Raw genomic sequence first — 8,945 nt, forward strand, 5'->3', positions numbered from 1 at the left:
GCTTAAATAGATGAAACCTTTCCTAACATCGGGCTTGAGATAGTATACCACAAGATACATCATAAAACACATCCTTAAGGGATTTGGAAATCATTTCAAAATGCATTATTCAACACTATAAAATCACTATTTACTTTGATGGAGCTCTCATTTTCAGTTATACACTCTCTAAAGTGCAAGATGTTCCTTATAATTACCATTTATTTATAAGTATGAGTAACGTTTTATTCCCTAAAAGGAATGTCTGCAGAATGTGTGCCTACGGAGAGTGTCCAAAGAGAGTTAAAAATGTCTGAGAAGGAGCCCTCATGTTTTTGACAATTTTGACCAGTGGCCTTCAAGGTATTCAGAGAATACCCTGGAACACTCAGATAAAACAAAAAATCGATTTATTTATATAAATAAAATATAATAAAATGTAATCAAATGAATAAATGAGAATCGTATCTGTGTTGTTGATCTGTAATATTACAGTGTTACGTTGATTTGTTTGTCCTTCTCTGACCATTCACTACGCATTTCACTGGTTTTGTGTTAGAAAAGAAAGCAACCAATCAGATCTTCTTCTGGGTTTCTGGGTAGGATATCCTTCAACCAAGGTATTCTATATTCTGGATCGAATGCCCTGGCCGTTGCACTGAATGAGAGCGTACATTTGGACTGACAGTTTGATCAACCAATCATATTGGTTTGTAGCCAATGGGCATGTTCTTTCAGAGTTTCCCTCGGTCCCAGGGTGCTCTAGAAGGCCCTCTAGTTAACTGGAGAGAGACCTATATATACAGTCTATGAGAGAGAGACAGAGGATCTAGAATGAATGCAACGAAGCAATTCATGCCGTTTTATTGTTTTTAACGTTGAAATGACAAGTGCAACAGGTGAAGATGAAGTTGTTGCGGAATTGTTGTGAGTACCCTTTTCAAGACGACAATTCAGTGAAAAGACAGACATCATCATGCCGGGGGGGCGGCGGCAGCGGAGGGTGTGTGTGTCTACCAGAGGTCGCGTTAACCGAATATTTTCCTTCAATGACGGATTTGTTCTAACAATGACGGAAAAATCTGAAAGCAGTCCGTCATTTTGACGGATTAGAACACAATTCGGAACAGCGCCAAAATGTCCACCAGCGGCCCACATTATATTACATCCTTAGTGGCCAGGTCGACTGAGGGCGATCTACTGTACTGTAGTCTGTAACTATTATTTAGTCATTCATACCCCTGTCCAGTTGGTGGCGAGTGTGTGTATATTAAGTAGCTATTGTCTAGTCTTTTTTTTGACCTCGTTGATTACCTCGTTGTTTAGCCGGCTTTAGCAATAGAGAGGCGAAGTCCCTCCCCTTCCGGGAGCCTCCATGGGACCCCGGAAGCGGAAAATTATACATTGAAGTCAATGGAGAGAGAAAAGTTATCTTTTGATCCCGTTTGAATTGTGCCACGAATGACACATATGATGTTTGTCAATCTTAAACAATCATTTCCATGCAAAAAAAGTCACAGTTTGTCGAAAAATGCTGAAATATAAGACTGAATAATACGCAACTAGAAAGACTACAAATCCCAAATGCATTCTGGGTCGCGTAAGTGATGTCATAGGCGATAATGCTCCAAGACTGGTTGTGACTCGCAAAGCAAAGAGGAAGAAGAAGACTGATTTATTCCCTCCAATAAATATAAGAGATTGCTCCAATAAATTCACTTTTACAAGATGCCTGTGTGCTTTGTACGAGGTTGTAATCACAAAAGAGATCATACCACTTGCTCGTTCTATCGCTTCCCGTCTGATGAAAGGACCAGGAGTCGTTGGACCAAACATATCAGGTAATATACATGTTTTGCATGGAACATAGTCAAGTTAGCTACCTAGCTAGTAGCGAGCATGTTAGTTAGCATTATATTACATGACTTAGCCTTGTCATTTGTATTAGCCTTAACATGAAGTAAACCAAAATGTTAAACAGTAAGAGTAGTCATGATGGTAAGTATTTTGTGAAACATTTGAAGAGTAGCCTATCGCCCCCTTCACCAGGTGCTAAGGGGGCGGGAGGTAGGCTAACGCCACATTAGTATCAGCGATCTTTTCTACTTAATGCTATCTGCACAAATGGTTAACATTGACCATTAAAAGATCAGGCAGTTCAGGGAGAGTCGAAGGAAGGAAGGCAGGCAGCTTTGCATGACATTCTTCTGGACGTGTTTCATTGTGATGATAGTGAGAGTGAGTCAATCTGTTTGTTGGAAAGACAGTAGTTGAGTGATTACTGAGAGAAAATTATTAAAAGAGATAATTATTCAGTGTTGTTACTTTAAAGTGTTGTTACTGACCTTTTTCTCTTTTATTTTCTTTACCTCACCTGTAACTGCTGAGACCCTGAGGAACATGCACACTGGTCTGACCTGCTCTGGCAACCTGATTTCCACTGTACGTAATAGTATTTGGTTATGGTATATTATTTATATACATCAAAGGCACAATGCACCCCTCAGAGACACATGTATTGAGTGGGATATTTTGCATTGGTCATGTGAAATCATCTTTACATACTAGAAAACTGTAGGAGCGGCAACTTGTTTTGAAATTGAATTTTTAATATCCGATAATAAAGTTGATCTGTTTTCTTTATTCTTCTCTCTTCCCAGCTCCATCCATCACCATTCTCTGTTCCTGCAGGTCCTGCTTGCTAATCAATATTCATATTTTTTTACACAATTACAAATAAAGTCAATGTATTGTATGACATGAAGTTGTGCTTCATTCTGAGTCAATAATAAATTCATTCTGCCTTCAGCTGCAAAATTATTGTGGACTGCACTGACATCCATGTAGCTGCCCCCCAGTAAGATAAACCAAGCTAAGTTGACATACTCAACATACAGCTGTACTCTTAAGTTTACATGAAGAATTTGTGAAATATTGGTAATAACAGGTTTAAATGATTATTAGTAATTAATTATATAATTTTCTCATCGTAGATGAGCAGACAGGGAGCAGATGAGAAAAGCAGAATATGCAGCTGCCATTTTCCACATGGAAAAGAGAAAGGGCCAAGTGTATTTGAGTGGACAAAAGAGAAATCCCAAATACGAAAAATAAAGTTATACAATTTAGAGATATGTATACAAATAAATACATATCCTATATACACCATCATGTATAATGATGGTGTATGATGTAGAAGGAAGTGTGGTAGATAACAAGTAAATATAGAGTTACATACATATCCATGTTACAGCAAAAGATGGAATAACTAAGAAGCACGCAGTATAATAATAATTACACGCAACAATTAAATAACTGCTCAGCATCTCCACCACAATCCCAATCTGCTGTGTCCTGTTTTCCTCCCCTCTGCATAACACCCCATCACACATACGAAACACAACGCAGAGTCCGAGGGTGTTAAGAGTATGTTTATTTAAATGTCCTCCTCTCTACTGGCCAACACAGGGAGCATATGCTGGGTGTAGAATTGTTCCAGGAGGAGGAGATTTCCATGCCATGCAGGGTCTTTGGGGATGGGGATGATGATCCCCTCCTTCGTGGTCCACAGTAGCAGAGACTCCGGTCTGTGATGTGCAGCTGTTATATAATATACAATACATTTTTTTGAAAAAAAATTGATCAAAAAATAAGGATTTGGTCAGGATCTAGAGTCAGTGTGTAGTTTATTAATTAATCAATGCTCTCTACATTAGGAAAACACATACCAGTGTACCAGAGGGAGTCACACACAGCTGTGCCTAGATAACCAAACAAATTGACAACAGGGATGCAAACTCATCAGGTATGAAAAAGGTGACAAGGATCCGAGCCCCCTGACCCCACAGAATATTGGCTTTAAAATTAGGAATAACAGAGGATTTTAGCAGTCAGAACAACTAAAGCAGCATTGTTAATATTAACAGAAACGCCATAGAGTCACATCTAATAGAAATATATAAAAAGCATTTATTTTAATTGTGTAGCAGTCAGTTTATAATTTTGGCAGCACTGTTGAGCATTTTGAAAATGTATTTTCATGGCCTCTGTGCAAGGCTTAGTCTTTCTATCTTTATAGCCACTGGTGTAAAGTAACTAAGTTCATAAACTCAACAAGTACTATACTTGGGCACAATTTTGAGATACTTGTACTTTACTTAAGTATTTCAATGTTTTGCTACTTTGTACTTCTACTCCACTACAGTTCAGAGGTAAATGGTGTACTTTTACTCCACTACATGTATGTAATACCTTTAGTTACTTTACAGATGTGGATGAATGATGTGAAATATAATCAAGTGTTAAATCAGACTTTAGTTCCACCTGGAGTAAATCCAAAAGCTACCCTGCCTGCAGTATACAAAGTCATTCAAACTAGCTGCACCTTTACCAGCTTTGATAACACTTTAATGATCAGTCATTATAAAACATATCATATTATTCTGAAATGGACCAATCTGCAAAATGACTACTTTTACTGTCGCTACTTTCACTATATTTTGATAATAATACTTTTCTACTTTTACTTGAGGAACATTTGGAATGCAGGACTTTTACTGTAACAGAGTATTCCTACACTCTGGTACTTCTACTTTTACTCAAGTACAAGAACTGAGTACTTCTACTTTTAATCAATTACAAGATATATACTTATACCACCTCTGTTTATAGCCTATGAAAAAAACGATTAGAAAACGAAGGCTAAAGCTAACGTTAGCAGATAGTGACAATGTATGCTAGTTAGCTAGCTCAACGATAATGTTGCGACGGGGGAAAAAAACTTTTCAGTGCACATCACGCTCTGCCGCTCCGACAGGGAGCTCTACTGTGAACACCTGAACGGCCCGTTCTAACAGCTGTTCACCAGCGGTCCAGTCTGTGCCACAGGGACTCCGGACGCACAGTTAATATTAACGAACGCACCGTAGGTAATGTAGCTGCTGAAGCTAGACCATCATCGCCGAGCAGCAGAGGCTTATTATCCATCATGAGCAGAGCCGACAGGCAGGAAGACTCGAGCACACAGCTCGCGCTTCATTATAATATATAAAAAAAAGCTCGCGGCCGCACATTAATCCGGGTCCCAGACCCCCTCCCATACCCCAAAAATATTTTTATTGCAGATCTACAGGAATCACAAAAACGACCTATTTTGGATTCAAAACGGAGAATTTCGCCGAAAGGTGACAAGTTTGCATCCCTGGACAAGATAACCAAAATCCTTGAATCTACACACAGCAAATAAACTCAAATGACACAACGAGATGTAAAAAGGAGATCACACATATAGTCGATATAGAACTGGCCGCTTCAATCTGAAGAGCAACTAAAACAAAACACGGGAGTGTATCTTGTTCTTGTGAACACTAATGTTATCCACAGCATACACAGACACCACAAAGTTCTTAAGGAGAAAACTAGTTGCTAAAACAAAACACGTTAGTGTACCTTGTTAGCTAGCTGACATTAACCTTAAACATTGCACTCATATTACTCACTGAAACCTTGTAAAGCCGGTCCCGCATGCTGGCTCTTACAGAACCTCCCTTTCGTGTATGTACAGCTCTCAACATGCCCAGACTTGTAGTGATTTTCACCTCGTTTTATACTTTTTCGCCTCATTCGGAAAGAAGCAGGTGAAATTTACTAACGTGACAGCCATCTTTGTGATGGTGACGCGTATTGTTCGAGACCAGAGACCTGTAGTTCACTGAGCGGTTTCACACAAAAAAATGTGTAACTTCACAGTTTTACGACACATTTTTATTTTTTTGACTTGCAAAATGTTCTTTTAATTTGACAAACATCATATGTGTCATTCGTGGCACAATTCAAACGGGATCGAAAGATGACTTTTCTCTCTCCATTGACGTCAATGTATAATTTTCCGCTTCCGGGGTCCCATGGGTCGGAAGTAGATGGGCGGGACTTCGCCTCTCTATCGCAAAATGTCACGGCAGCTGATCGTCCGAAGGTTTTTTAATAAGCCCAGTAATTGTGCTGTTGTGGATAAACGAGGTGAAAAAAGAGGGATTGATGCGGTGGACGATGAAGGACAAGCCAGTAAGACTAAAACTGACAACGTTCAGCCAGCGGCAGAGGGGCAAGCAAGTGGCAAGGAGTTCAAGCTGGAGTACCGGTGTTGCAGTATAAATTGAGTCATGACAACTGGCGACATTCTATTATTTTCGTCATAGGAATCCGGGGCGTGTACATTGAGGAACCATTGTTGACTTACCAGGAAAGAAACATCGTTTGTCGTTTACGTTCATCTTTTGCTATATCTGCCTTCCTAAGATCACTTTGCTGCACATTCAGTACTCGTATGTGAGGTTGTGGGTGAGAGGCCGATATCGTGAGGCTTACAGGGAGGTATCGAACATTACAAAGTAGGTGACTGTGTGGATGCCTGTTCAAAACATTGCAAACTTCAATAAATCATTTAAATTATATATTTGTGTCCGACTTTCATTTGTTCATCGTTCTTAATGTGATGTATAGTAGCTTTGATAGCTGTCCATATCTTCAGACAGCCTAAAAGTAAAACACAAGTTGTTTATTCACAGCCCGAACGCTCATCGAGATGACTGGATCAGTCATGACAACTTGTGATCAGCTCCGATTAAATTGTGATATCAATTCTGTAGCTAACCTCCAGGGAGCACGTTTATTTTATGAAATACCTGTATCCCTCTCATCACAACAAGACTCTACACTGTGCAGGAAAAACAATTACATACATGAAAATAACCTTGATGCATGGGAATTAAACACACAAACTATCTTCCGTGGCTATACCGATATGTCACAGTAACGGTAAACTACAGAAAAGTAAGTCCAGCGGGGCACAAGTTGAATACATATAATACGGTAGTTCTATTATGCCTTTAAGCCTATACGTTTAACCCATAAGAACCCGGACCCATTTCTACTTTTGGGGAAATTAAGGGGAACGTCATTTAGACTAAATAGACACATTTCTGACAAGTAACCTCCCTAGTGTCAAATATCTGGGCTTTAATGGTAAAGTAACTCTTATTTATAACTTAATTAACAAGGATGATGTTTTGGTTTGCATTTGTTTGAACATACTATGAATTGAAGAATAAAGCATATGATAACTAAATATAATTGAATCAGCTAAATTAACTGACCAGACCATAATCATATTTCTAATTGTGCATATATGTCACTCCGGGTTTACTGTGAATGTTTAGGGTTAAAGTCCCGATGTGACACCATGTGTCACAGCAATATTTATGGCATTTGTTTCATATCAATTTCATCAAGAAATGTTTCCACAACAGGTTAAATGTAATCAGAATCAGAATACCTTTATTCGTCCCACAGAGGGGACATTTACATTTGTTACAGCAGAAAAGAGCCGAAGACAGCTTAATGTTTAACAAATGACATGTCATGTAAGCATTTTTATTCTTAAATGGCTTGAATATTAACTTTAGCAACAAAAAAACTTTCCAAATCTAGCTAGTTCTGTCACATGTTTTAGCCTGACACATGGACATCTTGGACATGTTGTTATGGGAAGACAAAAGCAAATGAGAAAGGACCATGACCCCAGACTGTTCAGTGTGTGTCACTTTGGGACTTCATGAGATAAAAAAGGCTAAAGCTGTATAAGGAACTTTCCAGAACATTTAAATTTCATGTGACACCCGTGTCTAAGCAATTCTGTCTGCCTTCCGTGTTCCTGTTGTTATTTACTTCCTCTCTGCCTTCTTCTGATGATTTATCTGTTAGTTTGTGTGTTTAATTCCCATGCATCAAGGTTATTTTCATGTATGTAATTGTTTTTCCTGCACAGTGTAGAGTCTTGTTGTGATGAGAGGGATACAGGTATTTCATAAAATAAACGTGCTCCCTGGAGGTTAGCTACAGAATTGATATCACAATTTAATCGGAGCTGATCACAAGTTGTCATGACTGATCCAGTCATCTCGATGAGCGTTCGGGCTGTGAATAAACAACTTGTGTTTTACTTTTAGGCTGTCTGAAGGTATGGACAGCTATCAAAGCTACTATACATCACATTAAGAACGATGAACAAATGAAAGTCGGACACAAATATAAAATTTAAATGATTTATTGAAGTTTGCAATGTTTTGAACAGGCATCCACACAGTCACCTACTTTGTAATGTTCGATACCTCCCTGTAAGCATCACGATATCGGACTCTCACCCACAACCTCACATACGAGTACTGAATGTGCAGCAAAGTGATCTTAGGAAGGCAGATATAGCAAAAGATGAACGTAAACGACAAACGATGTTTCTTTCCTGGTAAGTCAACAATGTGTCCTCAATGTACACGCCCCGGATTCCTATGACGAAAATAATAGAATGTCGCCAGTTGTCATGACTCAACTTATACTGTAACACCGGGTTCAGTGGGAGCAAGAGTTTAAGTGGCTGAGGAGGGAAGATGGCAAAATGTTCTGCGACATCTGTAGAAAAGCTAAGATGAGAAACGGATTTGTCCGAGGGTGCACGACGATGCAGAAATCAGCGTTCAGGCTTGGCTACAGCAGATCAATTGAGTTGTTATTGTAAATATTTTGATTGTAATTGTCTCATTTAAAACGATGGCATTGTTCATATTTGCCAGTTTAGGCACAATGGTCGCGGTTTTTAGCGGCCTCTGCCCCCCCTCTGCTGTGCTGTCAGTGCAGGAAAAAAACAAATCATTCATGTTCGTGTTGACATGAAAAGTGACCACACGGTCGGTGTTCATCTTTTTTTTTCTCCATGCCCTTAAATGTTCTGTATGAATCATTAAAATAAAAAGAATGAATGAACATTTACTGCTCAGTACCCAAACATACATATTAAATATATCTCCTCTCATTAAAATATGAAAAATAAAATGACGGGTAATAATGGAAAATGACGGACAACGAAAAAGTCTAACGCAACCACTGGTGTCTACAGAAGATCCAGTTGTGAT

General features: G+C 38.9%; 1 long non-coding RNA gene across 1 annotated transcript; it reads left to right on the forward strand.

The window, feature by feature from the left end:
• The first annotated feature begins 1,464 nt into the window (after positions 1-1,464).
• Positions 1,465-2,739, forward strand: LOC307034494. The gene is made up of 2 exons (XR_013806943.1): positions 1,465-2,421; positions 2,640-2,739. It is a non-coding gene; the product is annotated as an uncharacterized lncRNA (long non-coding RNA).
• The last annotated feature ends 6,206 nt before the right edge of the window (positions 2,740-8,945 follow it).

Source organism: Notothenia rossii (genome assembly GCF_949606895.1).
Source record: "Notothenia rossii genome assembly, chromosome: 3".
Lineage (NCBI taxonomy): Eukaryota > Metazoa > Chordata > Actinopteri > Perciformes > Nototheniidae > Notothenia > Notothenia rossii.